The following is a 15,494-nucleotide window of genomic DNA, read 5'->3' on the forward strand; positions in this document are numbered from 1 at the left end:
CTCTGCCAGTGTTTTCTTTCCATTTTCCCAATGTAGAAACACTGGCAGGAAGAGCAGGATGCCAAATAAACTACTGCTTTGGGACAACAATTGTATTTACTGTACATGTAATATATTGTGTCTTTCTCTATGAAACTGTTAGCCACTTGAACCTTATGGCACCAGGAACATGTCCCACATTTGGTCATTCCTTGTCCCTCTCATAACTCAGCTCCCTGCTTTATTTTAAGTAGGTCTTTAAAATCTGGCCCCTTCCTATATATGATTGTGGGTTTATTCCCCACATATTGCCTCATGTAGGAATTTTCCAGTAATATGGGCGAGTTTATTTCAAAGATTAATTTTAAAGCTTGGGCCTCTTGCAAACCATGTGTATGTTAAGATGAAAGAAAGTGAAATAATGTTTAAAGAAATGTAAATTATGTAGGAGTAAATATGGATATAATGTTATTGGGAGGTTTCAACTGTCATTTAAGAAAAAGAAGAAAGGTAGGGAGTGATGTGAGGAAAGTACATGAAATAATAATAAGTGAAAAATGATATATATGGAATGAAAACCATTGGACTTACATAAGAAATGCAATAAAAATGGGAGTATACTATTATATAATATCTGATAGTTTAAAGGGAGCACAGAGAGTAATAAAAGTAACAGGATTTTCAGATCATTTAGCTGTATGGGTAGAAATTAAGGAAAAGCAAGGATATATAAAATGAAGGAAAGACATTAAGAAACAATGAAAATGACTTGATGAGTAAGATAAAGATAACCAATTATGGAAAGATTATATGAATATGAGAATCTTTTATTAAAACTGGATGGATTGATGGATAAGTTTTAAAGAAAAATATATTAAAAAAGTGTTTTTGAGAAAATCAAACAATGAGAACGAGGAAAGAAAAATTAATATAAGCAACTAAGTCAGGAAGTGATTAAAGAAGTAACACAAAGTAAGATGAATGCTTATGAAAAGGAGAAAATGAAATGGGACCTACTTTAAAATCCCAGCACCCATATGATTGACTGTCATATACCTGAGATAAAAATAGTTAAAACTGAAAAAACTGAATGTCAAATTTTTTCCAGGTTAAGTAAACACTTGCCCAAACATAAACAAAAGTCATGCTGAAGTAAGTAAAACCCACTAAGGTGGGGGCTATGCCCCCACACACCCAGTGTGGGAGGTTGCATGCCCCACCCCCCAACTATATGTACCAACTCCTGTATCAGACTAGAGTGGAGAAAAGGGCATGTTATGCAAGTGTTTACTTACTCTTGGAAAAAGTTGATGTTCAGGATTTTCAAGTTTCTCTATTTTCATCTTGGGTACATGATTGTTGATCATATGGGCATCAGGATTTCAAAGTAGACCCATGAAATGAATTAAAAAAAGATTTAAAAAATTGTATAAGCAAAGATATTTTTACAAGGAAAAAAAGGAAGAGGTGGCACCATACTTGAATAAGATTGTAAGACAGAATAAGAAAATATTTAGGATACTGAAGAATAATGAAGGGGAGAGAGAGAGAGAAAATATGCATGAACAAATATATAGGGAATACATATAAAAGAAGTGATATAGAAGAGAGACAGAAATGGAAAGTTAAAAACTTAAAAGAAATAAATAACAAAATGTGGACAAAAAGATAAGTGCTGGAGAACTTAATATGGAAAAGTCACAGGTATGGACAGTATTGAGTATTACATATATTATAATATGGAAGAATTGCAAAAAATGTATTTTGTGGAAGTACATAATGAATGGTTAGAAAAAGGAATATTAAATAAAGATATATATATATATATGTATCTATATATATATATATATATATATATATATATATATATATATATATATAAATTATGAAATGTATATGGAAAAATGAAAAAAGAGGAATATAAGAAATTAGAGACTGATAATGTTAAATATTACAGATTATAAGATATTTATGAGAATAATAGAAAAAGCTTAGGAAATAGTGCACATAAATTAATTTCTGGTTGAAATGATTTTTGGCAAGAAAGAGAAAGGAAATCACAATATATTATGGATATTGAGAGAAGTGATAGATGATGTCATAAAGTGGTGGAAACCAAAGTTATGGTAGGAGATATAAGTAAAGCATTTGATACAAAACAATATGAAGTTTTGTGGGATATGTTATAAGATTATGGTATAAGTGCTAAAATAATTCAAATGTTTATGATGTGTATAAGGTTAATAATGTGAGAGTGATATTAAATGGTTGATAAGTGAAGAAATAAAGATAGAATGTGGGATACATTATGATTAAATTATTTAACACTTTTTTACTGGGAAAGTCCAACTGGGACAGAGTCCGTTTCTGGTGGAAGCTCTGGGAGAAATGCTCCAGATGTATGTCTTTGGAATGCAGGATGAAACAGGCGCACCCTGAGGAAACCCACGTGAACACACAGAGGACGTGCAGACTCTACACAAAAGACCCTCCCTTGCTGCAAGATGACAATGCTAGCCTCTGTACCACAGCACCACCCAGGAAGCAGCATTTTATTTGCATTAGTTATTAATGTAGTTGTTAATAAAATAAATAGAGTGCATTGCTGAACACAGTGCTGACGAATAATGTTTTCTTATTTCATGTCAAATATTATACACAACAAAAAGGTGTGGCCAAGGTAACTCCTGTGTCAAACACCTATGTGTACATTGTCAAGAATGTCTGGGAGAATGAGCACATATTATCAGAACAACGTAACAAATATTACAGTAGTATAGTAGTTCATCAACAATTTGTGGGTGACTTGTTTTTAATATGGGAAGGCTCATTGCTTTTATTTGATGAGTTTGTAATTTATATAAGTACTACTACTACTACTAGCTTTTTAAAGTTTAAAAAGGCAGTACACTTCTCTCAGATAGATTTTTTTGGATATAAGATAAAGACAAGAGGGATAGACACTACATTATATAAAAAGGAAGTAAAAAAAGAATGCATATTTACATCATACCAGTATACATCCACTACATGGTTTTGGAAATATTGTTAGGCATCAGATGGTACAAGTAGGTAAATTAAATACAATAGATGGTCATATGTGCATTCAAGTGGAACATATGGCCAGTGATTTTAAAGCTACAGGCTATAATGAGCAGAGAGTAGCTGTTATAGGGAGAGAAATTCTGCAAAAGAGGGACTATGAGATCAGACCTATTTTTTTCTGAAAGAAGAGATTCATCACAAATACAAGATCATAACATAAATTTTAAATCCAAATGTAGATGTGTATTAACTTATAATAGGAATACTTCTAGAATTACACAGTTTATTAAGAAATACTGACCAATGGTACAACAACTACCCCAATTTAAAGGTATAGGAAATAGACAGCTTAGTTTTTCATATAAAATATCTAATAATTTAAAGAATTTAAAATGTTATAAAAAATAAACACAAACTTTAAGTCAGATTAGAATATAAAACAAGGCATGTATAAATGTAATGTCTGTATTGTAAATACATATACACAGATACATTTATTAAACATCCAGTAAACAAGGACAAATTTTATATAAAGGCATATGGTGCTTGTGGTACAAATAATTTTGTTTATATGGCTTTTTGCCATAAGTGTGATGCTTTTTATAAAGGCAAAACTAATCGAAAACTAAAAGAAAGTATAGGTGACCATTTATCAGAAATAAAAAAGTCTACTGTAACAAATGCTCTTTTTAAACATATTAAAGATATAGATAATATGCACTTTTTATGTATGTATTTTTTAAATATTACTCATAAACATACAAGAGATGGAGACATAAGGAATAAGACAGAAAAAAAAGAAAATAAATTAATAAATTTAGGGCAGACAAGCATCCAGGCTTAAATTAAATATTTAGTATTAAGCCTATCTTGAAAGATTTTCAGGAATAAAGTTAGGTAAATGTTTCTTTAAAAGTCTGGTTTGATAATCTGTATTCATTAATTGATTTTTGGTCATGTGATTTTATTAAATGGATTTCAGTCATGTGAACTAGTTTAATATGTATAAATAGAAGGATTTTGCTTAATGTTGTTAGCTGCCTGATGAAGCTTTTTTAGCAAAAGTGTAAACTTGTGAAATTTTATTGAAGTTTTCAGTTTTAATTATACTGTTACTCAAGATTCCGGTCAATTTTGTTTGTTGCACCTCATGCACCATACCTGGCCACTGCTGGTGGGTGACATAAGCCCCACCTTCACCAATACTCCTAGGTGGTACCACTACACCAGCTGCCAGGGTAATGCCACCTGATGTCGAGTGCCCAGGTTGTGCAGGGGCTGGAGAGCCAGTACTGCCAGGTTGTGTCATAGATGTGCTGGGCATTGGTGCAGCAGCTGTTGGACGGGTGGCAGGTTGAGCTACAGCAGTTGGCCTACCTCCCTGTGCTGGAAATCATTTTGATGGTTGTCAGAAAATTATGACATCAGAACAGTGTGATCACACATATAAAAAAAATAAACACTGATAAGGGGTGGGGTAAGAGAAAAAAAAGAGAAAAAAATAAACAAAACCATTATATGTCACATATAATAATTTAGTACATTAAAAATATATTTTTAGTCTTATGTTACCTATACATTTTAAAAATCCAAAATAGGGCTGGAAGTCATTTGAAATAATCATTGCAATATCCATATATTGTATATAAGTGTTTAAAGATAATACAGTAATATATTATTATATAAATATATAAATTATAAATATCTTAATATCTTAATATATATATATATATATATATATATATATATATATATATATATATATAGAGAGAGAGAGAGAGAGAGACAGAGCAAGGGAGAGATTTTGGATTAGATATGCATAAATATATATAGATATGCATTACTTCTTCTTCTCATTCTTACATCTTATACCACTCTGTTACCACCGTTCCATAGAGATCCCACTGATCCCCATACTTACTGCTTCTCATCTCTGCTGTACTCTATTACAATCTCCTCCTCTATCTTTTCCATGAACATCCCTCTGCCCAAAATCAAACTTCCTCCCCCTCACTCTCTAGCATCTAAAACCTAGACTAAGTACTTGACCTGCAACCCACTTAAATTCAAACTTTACCACCTTCATGTAGCCCTGCTTCTATCAGGTGACATACATCCAAATCCTGGGCCCATCCATCACTCCACCACGCATAACTCTACTTCTCCCTACTTAATAAACTCATCCTCTCCAAACACTCATATTTCCTTTTACTTTATAAAAGCCCATAATATTCTAAACAAAGTTAGTGAAATCCATGCCTGGATTGCCATCCATATCCCTGATGTCACCACCATAACAGTGACTTGGCTAAAACCCCAAACCTCTGATAAAGACATTCTCCCCTCCTGGTTATAATATATACCACATCGATCACCAAAACAAAAAAGGGGGTAGCATAGCCATCCTCTACTCCAACCACCTCACTCTTACAATTATTATAAAACTGATGCCATCCTTTTCTCCTGCTGAACTACTGACAGCTAACCTTAAAATCCATGACCACACCACTATCACAGTAGCAGCCATCTATATTCCTCCAGGAGACAACATTCCTCTGCTCAAAAATATTCTTTCATACTTTTCTCAACACATCCCCAATGAAACTATCATCCTTAGGGATGTCAACATTAACTGGTTAACTCTCAGTAATCCAAACTCTAATACTCATATTAATTTATATGGCTTTACACAGCTAATCTCCCAGCCAACTCATACAAACAATTCCCACATATCTAGTACTCTTATTGACTGGGTACTTGTATCTAATCCTTCCAAATATCATAACCCTGAAACCTTACCAAACACCTTGAGTGATCACTCCCCTATAAAAGTGCTTAGGTTCAATCCCTGCTTCTCAAAACCTCCTAGATTTATTATTTGTCATAAACTCTCTAACTTCCATCCAGAAACCTTTAATGCCCTTCTCTCTAAAGTAAACTGGAAATTCCTTACCCAATTCCCACTAGAAGAAGCAGTCCTAGCTTTCAACTCCACCTTCTTTAGCATTTTAGACTCACTTGCTCCCCCTCACAAAGTCCAAATTAAGTCCAACATATCTCCGTGGCTTTCAAAAACCACTCATACCCTTATGATAACTACAGACAAATTATGGAGAAAATGGTCACAAACTAAGCTCCCTGCATACTTGCAAAAATATAATGAACTCAGAAATCTGACAAAAAAACAGATAAAGATAAAAATGACTTCTATAACAAACCCCCACAGCCCTAATATTGAATCCCAAAAAATTCTGGAACTCTATTAACCAAATCTTACATCCCGGTAATCTTAGCTCCCCCAATCCATGCCCAGACAAGACATCTTAAGAAACTGCCACTATCTTCAATGCCTATTTTATTGATTCTATATCTAAGCTACTCAACCCTAACCCAAACTCCTCTACTACTAACATCTCCAACTTTTCTTTACCTACTCCTAATACTATCTCCTCAAATACCATCTCTCTCAAACCTGTACCTAATATCTACATCAAATCTCTACTCTCCAAATTAAAACCATGCTCAGCATCAGCTGACAATATTCCTTCCACTTTTCTTGTACTATCAGCTGACTCTCTTGCTCTCCATCTCTGAATCTAAAGTCCCTTCCATCTGGAAACAATGCTACACTCTACCTATGCACAAAGGAGGTAACTCTTCTGATATCTCCAACTTTAGACCTATCGCTATCCTCTCCCCTCTCTCTAAAGTACTAGAAAAATGTATTCATAAACAAGTTATGCAGTATCTAATACAAGAAAATCGGCTTACACCCACTCAACATGGCTTCAGACCCAAACATAGCACCAATACAGCTCTATTATCTTTCCTCAACACTGTCTCTTTAGCCATGGATGACCATAAATGTATTTCTTACCTATTCTTGGACCTCTCAAAAGCTTTCAGCACTGTCTCACATACACTTCTGCTACACAAACTGCATAACCTCAACTTCTCTCCTGATACTGTTCCATGATTCTCCAGCTACCTCACTGATAGATCTCAATCAGTGAGATGGCACTCTGCACTCTCCCCTCCTATCCCTGTCAAAATGGGTGTACCTCAAGGGTCTATCCTAGGGCCTTTACTTTTTAATATCCTTCCTAATCAGCTTTGTACCTCCTGTCCTCAGTCATCTTTAGTGCAATATGCAAGTGACTATACAGTCATCATCATAGCCAACTCTCCCTCTAAGCTCTTCTCAGCTAATCAGGCATCTTTTAACTTAGTCAAAACATGGCTCTCCAACAACCAGCTCATCCTTAACCCTAAAAAAAAAAGCTGTTACTCTTCCTACCTAAAAAATTCAACAATATTAAACCCTTCTTTTCCATATAGTCCTTTAATAACAGTGATAAAAACAGCAGGCCAAAGTAGACAGCGAAACAATAAAGCCTCAGCAAAGAACGATAAAACCCTTTAATGCACACATACATAAATGCAGCACAAATATGTTTTCGTTTATACACTTCATCAGATGTGGGTCTAACTGCCAATATCTTTCTATTTATGACCTTTCTGTTTGAAAACAGCCAATAACTAACATATTTTTATTAATTTGAATGCTTAATGGGTGGAACTTAATTAGCCAGCAACACATTTTCTCCTTTATTTTGAAAATACAAATTCAGTGCATTAACCTAGTATTAAATTTAATAAAATAAATATGATACATATTATAATTCCAAGCAATTCATTATAAATGTATAAAAATGCATGATAAAACTTTTATTAATGTATAAATAAATATATAAAACCATGTTAAAATGTTTAAAACCATTGTGTTACTCAATATATTCTACACATCATTGGTTCCCTCTTGTAGTACAACTAAGAATTACATGCAATTTGTTCATTTGTACAAATAGACAGGGTCATTGGTGAAAAAAAATAATAAGATATTATATAAAGTTAATGAAGTATCTTCACCATAATTAAGATGGAATGAAGCATGAAATTAATATAAACACTAGCAATTCATAATGTTTCCATCCTGTCACAATTTTGCTGCTCTTAATTTCAATAGTGAACTAATGGAAATGTGGTAATTTAACGCTGGTTTTCTACGAGCCTCTAGGGTTAACTGCCACCAAAGTTCTTTATACTCTATAGTCTCTTCCCATAACCCTCCTCTATTTTTTCTTTTCACTCTTTCAAATACAAAGAATAAAAAATGTGCATTGGTACATTAATTTTTATGTTTATATGGGGCATTTGTACATTTCTATTTTGTACTTCATATAGATGTTCATATATTCTTCTCCTAAGTTTGCATTCAGTTTTCCTTCTATAAAATCCATCGCATTCTTGGCAGGCTGCTAAGTATTCTAAGCCACTGTTGTCACAATTAGAAAATTCCTTGCCCTCTAAAACCTTGTTCCTACTTTTCAAAAAAATGCTTTCTCGGTTAAACAAGTATGTGCATTGGGAACAATGTCCACACTTGTAGGTACCTTTTCCTTTCTTATTTGTAATTGTCCCTTCTTGTTGACTAGTTTCCAATAGCCCCTTGAGGTTTCTGGCATTTTTGTATACAATCTTAATTTTATCCTTCTTAATGTTTTCTAGGTCAGTAAGGCCCAAGAATCTCTCCCATTCCTTGTTTATTATATCCCTTACAATATATGAGCTAGCATTATATTTTATAACTAGGGCTTTGTTAAAGTTCTCTTCATTTTCCTTACTGAAATTTTCAGAGGGACTATCATCCTTTAGGACTTGTCCTAGAATAGGTTGGTATTTGCCCTTCCTACCTTCTAGTATCTCTTTTTCCACTTCGTTCAACATTTGCTCTGGGTAGCCTCTTAACTTAAACATTTGTCCTAATAAAATCATTTCATTATAAAAATCCTCTTAATTTGAGATCATTCAACAGCCTCTTATGTATTGCCCGTTCACTATATTTCTTTTGTAATGTTTGGGCTGGGCACTGTTAAAATGTAGAAAAGAATTTGAATATGTTACTTTTCTATATACCTTTGAATTAAATTTATCTTTTTCTTGTAAATTTCCATGTCCAGGTATTGTAGTTTCTCCTTGTTGGTCATGAAAGTAAATCTTAAATAATTGGTACTTTGATTTAAATATTCTATACATTTTAGAATTTCATTTTCATCAGCCAACCACAGAATTACAATATTGTCCAAGAAACGTTTATATAAAATCCATTTTCCTTATACATTGATTCCAGTACCCACTTTTCTTCCCATTTTCCAATATTAAGTTGGCGTAAGTGGAGACACAGGCTGCACCCATCGCTTCTCCTTGAGTTTGGTGAAAGAACTCACCATTAAAGTAAGCATAATTATATTTTAACACTAATTCCATGAGCTGCATGTCCACAACTTTTTCATCAAGATATAAATAGTTGTTCTCATATACAATTTCTTCTAATAAATTCAAACCTTCTTGGTGGGGTATACAAGAAAAGAGGCCTACTATGTCTATAGTTAAAAAAATTAACACTCTCTTATATTTGTCTTGGGTTAAACATCTAAGGAAGTCCCATGAGTCCTTCAAAATGTTAGCCCTTTCAGTCCATAATCTTTTCAATTTACTATCTATGTATTTCACCAAGGGTAATGTTTTAGCACCACCTGCAGATACAATAAGTCTCAAGAGTGGATCCTCACCATTTTTGTGGGTTTTGGGAATTTTCGGTCTATGGACCCATCTATTAATGAATCTTCTAACATCATATCAATTCTGTGATATGAAATATTTATCTTGTTCATAGACACTGTTTCATATTTCTGAGAGTCCCTTAACATATCATTCATTTTTCCTTCATATGTCAAGTTATTCGTAATAACCATACCCCTTCCCCCCTTGTCCGGTTTCATTACCCTTACATTTACATCATTTCTCATTTCTTCAAGAACCTTAATTTCTTCTATATCCAAGTTTTTCTTATATTTAATTTTGTTGTATTGTTTTCTTTTCTCCCTCTCAACCAGTCTCTCAAAATTTTTAATTTGTGGGTGTATAGGTGAGTTGTATGTGCTTTTTTCACTAAAGCTTGTTGTTCTTTTCTTGCTTTTTGCTCAAATATCATTTGAAAATTAATTTTCCTTATAAATAATTTAATATCCATTAAAACAGTTGCTAAATCTCTTTTTCTATTAAGTATATATTTAATTCCCTTAGAAATAACTTAAAATGATCTTTGGTTAGAACAATTGGACTATAGTTATAAATACAAAAATTTTCAGAACTATATCTGGGTGAATTGTTTGGATCTTGTATAATATCAGTGATTTGTACATAGTTATTTTCTACTAAGTCAGGGTGGGGGAAACTATCAAAGTTTAGTACCTCGCCCTCCATCTTATTGCCCCCCCCTCAAAAATTTGAATTGTATTGCTGCTGGTGTTCCATTTTGTTCTTAATTCTTTCTGATCTCCTTATTTCTGGGAACTGGTTAAAGTCATCTAACTCTGAATCTTGTTCACCTTTTTAAACTTGGTCTACATTATCACTGTCCCTCCATACCCCTTTGTTATCATTTTCCCAATACCTACTGCCTGCTTTCAGTTTTGGGTAACTATTACTGTTTTTGTACTCAGTAATGTCACATTCTAATTTCCTTATCTTTCTCTTGATAAGTTAATTAACATTCACCATTAATTTCCCCTTGAATGTTGTAATATTTTTCGTTTTTCAAAGGTATGGAGAACATCAAGTCATTTTTAATAACTCTTTATTTCATTTAACAAGTTTTTCTTTACCCTGATGTTTTCATCAATAATTCATTTTAAAATATCTAACCCACACTGTTAAAACATAAATTAATTCTTTATGGAAAATACTTCCTGTTATTACATTATTTGGATATTTCCAAATTCTCAATTCTTTGGACACAATGCCCTGGGAAATACTTTTCTGTAAATAGCTATTTTCTATATCAAGACTTTTACATTTAAACATCAGTCTATGAAGTTTCAATAACTGATTCTTATAACTATCTGTTTCAACTCCATGTGTCACTATTCTGCTTTTAAAATGGGAGGAGAAACTAACCTGCAACCATTCCTTCAGATCAGTGTGTCCATCGTTATTTTGTCCTGAATTATTTCTTCCTTGTCCCAATGGAATGGAAATATGTTGTGAGTCATTACTAGTGCAGGCTTCATCTTCTCTAGAGCTTAAAAACCTGGGAGTATTGTTGAAACTGTGTTCTTCACCATTTTCACATCCATTTACGCTGAAAATGGCTTCAGAGTTGTCACATCCTTTCTCACTACTCGTTTTGTTCCTCTCTTTACTTCCGTGAGTGCCGACTGCACTCTGGTTCTGCCCCTCTTGTATAGTGGATGCCATTTCCACCATTGATTGGCTAAGTGGTGTTAAAAGTTCGATTAACTAGGTGAGTTGGCCAACCAGTTTGTTCATTGGGCCAATTTCTTCCTTCTTCCTTATCTCGGTTGCTTCTTTGTTTGTTTCCGCATCCATGGGTACAACAACTAGTAAATAAACAATGCACCAGCTGGGCAGACCAAAACCAAGAAAAACAGCAGTCCAAAGTAGATAGAGAAACAATAAAGCCTCAGGAACTAACAATAAAACCGTTTAATGCACACATAAACGCTGCACAAATACATTTTTTGTTTATACACTTCATCAGATATGGGTATAACTGCCAATATCATTCTATTTATGACCTTTCTGTTTGAAAACAGCCAATAACAAACATATTTTAATTAATTTGAATGCTTAATGGGTGGAACTTAATTAGCCAGCAACACATTTTCTCCTTTCCTTTGAAAATACAAATTTAGTGCATTAACCTAGTATTAAATTTAATAAAATAAATATTATACATGTTATAATTCCAAGCAATTCATTATAAATTTATAAAAATACATGTTAAAACTTTTATTAAAACTGGTGAGCAGTGTCATCACCACTATGATGACCTGTATCGTATGAAGAGGGGAACCTTGGATACCTGGATCCAAGAGGCTTGGCATGGGTGCACCCCACAGATATATAAGTATGTTTTCTAATAATGTATTAATATATAAGCTTAAATCTGTGCAAAACTGGTATGCATAGTGGTGTCCTTCTCTTACAACAGCTGCAGAAGAGAGGGCTTGCAATGTCCAGTCCCATGCAAGACATTAGGCCAGGATGAGGTAAGCATGTGGTATGTAAGACAATTAATAAAGTAAAAACTTAATGCATAACTTAATAATAAAATAAAAATTAAATCCAGATATTACAGTCCTACCATCATGTATGAAATACTTGGGACATCATGGACTTCCATTACTGTATCAGTGCACATCTGAGCTAGTAAAGCAAGTTAAGCAAGTAAGCATGCAGTACTGTGCAGCATAGCTTCCAGCCATTAGTTAATCTTGTGGTTTACCACAGGGGGTTCATCACCAGGAGAATCCAGGGCCTCTAACACCTACCCTACACAGATAGGCTAAAAACCCTGTCCATCTACTCATTTTCATAGAGACTCCTCAAATGTGACATCTGTGTGGCATTCAAAGCAATCTCAGACCTCACCTTGATGGGACTGCTGCATATCTTCAAGTCAAGCTCCACTCTAGCAATCCATATGTGTGACCTCGACCTGGTCTGTGATATCAATAGGACTTGTTGGTGAGACAGATTTGCGTCCCAAAGACTCCCCATCTGTAGAATAGACTCCCTCTCCATGGCAAGCAAAGTATCTCATTATCCCTTTTTAAGCCCAACCTGGATAACTGGATGGGAAACAGAAAATACACCCCTGGGATTCCACCTGTGTCCCTGCTGGACAGGGGCTCTGGGTACTGACTTGTCTAAACATTGGCTAAACTCTTGGCTAGGCTTATAAGGGCCTCAGTGCCAATAGCCTACTAAACTCCTATGATTCTATGATTACCCAGATTAAGAGTTAATATTGTGGTCTGCTCATTGTCTGAAATATGCTGTACACTGCACTCAATAAATGAATAGGGTAAACTTGTAAGTTAATAGAAGTCTTACGCAGCTATCCATGTGTGTAAATGCAACATTTGAAACAACATGAATCAATGAATTGTAAAAGGAGATAGTGCCCTGATAATTTATTTTTTCAAATAAAGTGTTCAGTATTACTTTAGTCAGTGCTTGTGAGTTCTAATCCCACACCAGCTAACTGAGACATTGTGCAGTATTCCCAACTGTTTTATCATGTCATAAATAAATGTTCCGCAATTCCCAGAGTAAGAGTCTCAATGTTATGTGCTGTTCATTTTGTCTGAAATATGCTGAAGGTTGCCATCAACAAATGAATAGGGTAAACGTGTAAGTTAACAAAAGTTCTGCACAACTATCCATGTGTGTAAATGCAAGATTTGAAACAAAATAAGTGTAAAAGGAGATGGTGATCTGATAATTTATTTTTCAGATAAAATGTTCAGTATTACTGTAGTTATTGCTTGTGAGTTCTAATCCTATACCAGCCAATTGGGAAATTGTACAGTATATTTTACTGGCTTGTCATACAGCAAAAAATAACCATGCTTGCATGTGAAGTGCACACCCATAGACCTGTGCCATGACTATCCAGCTATCAAGTGTAATCAGTGTACATAAACACATCTCTCAACAGTCATGATTTTTAAAGAATGTACTGAGTATTTCCCCATACGTCTGGTCTGTTTGGTATATTATCTTGTTTAACTGGCCAGCCTATGCCACAATATATGACATCTAAAGATTTTGACGATTTTTTGTCCGGTAATGTATTTGTGTGGCCGAGACATACAAACAAGCAGCACCCTGGTGTTAGTAATGGTGACCAACGGAGAGCTGTAAGAGCGACGCTGGAAACCAGAGAGGAGGGATTACCTAATACACCCTTGTCCTTGACTAACAATATCATACCTGGCACAGCCAACAGTACAGCTGAGTTGGCTTGTATCCCGATGCAGAGTACCAACATTAATCGACCGGGCATCAGTCAAGATGATAACAACACACCTCCCCCTAACCAGCAATTATGGAATCAACAACACAATAACTATATATCAATGGGTGCTAGACCTAAACAAACTGGTCCATTTGATGTGGAAAATGTTGTACCACTTCCTGTGCAATCAGAGAGACTACAGTATACTTGTTCAACCAGCAGGGGGAGACAGAAGAGGAAGGTATCTACAGAGACAGATCCGACACAACGAAAGATGAAATGTTAGAAAATTTAATAGTGAATTTGTCTTACTATCATTTAGACCAGCATGAGAGAACTGTGCTAAACAGAGGACTACCTTTAGTTCTTGCAACTATGACTAGGGTGAGTGATGTTTTAATTGATCTGAGGCTGTTTGCGAAAAGAATAGCGCTAAACTTGATTTTTGGTGATTCACAAAATACATCTAATGCTACATACAAAAGGCCTAGTATATTTTCACCAGACTTACCAGCTCATGTTGAACTGTTTGAACAAGCTTGTGAACGTGATTTTATTGAAATTTTAAATCAAAATAAACAAAACAGATTTTATAACCTAAATATTAATGAACATCAAGCTTTACAAAACTTGATACATAATACAGAACTGATCATTAGACCATCTCATAAAAGTGGTGAGATCGTTGTAATGAATACCAATGACTATTTGCATGTAATGTTTGATTTTTTAAATAATGTTGAAACTTATTGCTTGATAGATTGGCCACAATATAGAAGGATTGTTAACTATGTGGGAGAATGTCTGTATGATCTACTTATGAACAGAGAGCTTAATGAAGAGCTTTACCAGTTTTTTCATGTACCATCTCCTAAGATACCTGTTATTAAGGGACAGCCAAAGATACATAAGCCACTAATCACTCCACCAATGAGACCTAAAGTCGCTGGAGGGGGCTGGGCAACTGAACCCCTCTCCATCTATGTGGAGGGCCAATTAAGTCCTGTAGTATTCGCCATTGGCACCATCCTGAAAGATACTACACATTTTCTACATGATTTATCAGAATTTACTGATATGAATGATGTTACCTCTTTATTAATGGTTACAATGGATGTAAAAAAAACTTTTCACCTCCATACCCAATGATTATGGGGTGGAGGCGATCAGATGCATACTTGGTAAAGATGAACATGTATCACATTGTAATATTGTCTTAGTTTGTACACTACTAGATTTAATTTTGCATAATAATGTGTTCATGTTTGAAGAACAACTATTCCTTCAGAAATGGGATGTCGCGATGGGCACCCCATGTGCTAATTCGTACAGGAATTTGGTTATGTACTTTTGGGAATATAACCATTTGTATGATAGTGCTTTGAGTAGAGGCATCAAATTCTATAGGCATTTTGTGGATGACGTCTTTATACTTTGGCAGGCGGACGCCACATCTCTTTCATCATTTGTTGAATATCTAGAATCCATTATGAATTTTTTTTAGTTTACAATTACACATTCTGATGAACAAGTGGAATTTCTGGATGTTACACTCATGAAGAATGGTGCCAGTGGAATCAAT

This window comes from Protopterus annectens, chromosome 5.part0 (assembly GCF_019279795.1).
Source record: "Protopterus annectens isolate FY-2018-M chromosome 5.part0, PAN1.0, whole genome shotgun sequence".
In the NCBI taxonomy this organism is placed as follows: domain Eukaryota; kingdom Metazoa; phylum Chordata; order Ceratodontiformes; family Protopteridae; genus Protopterus; species Protopterus annectens.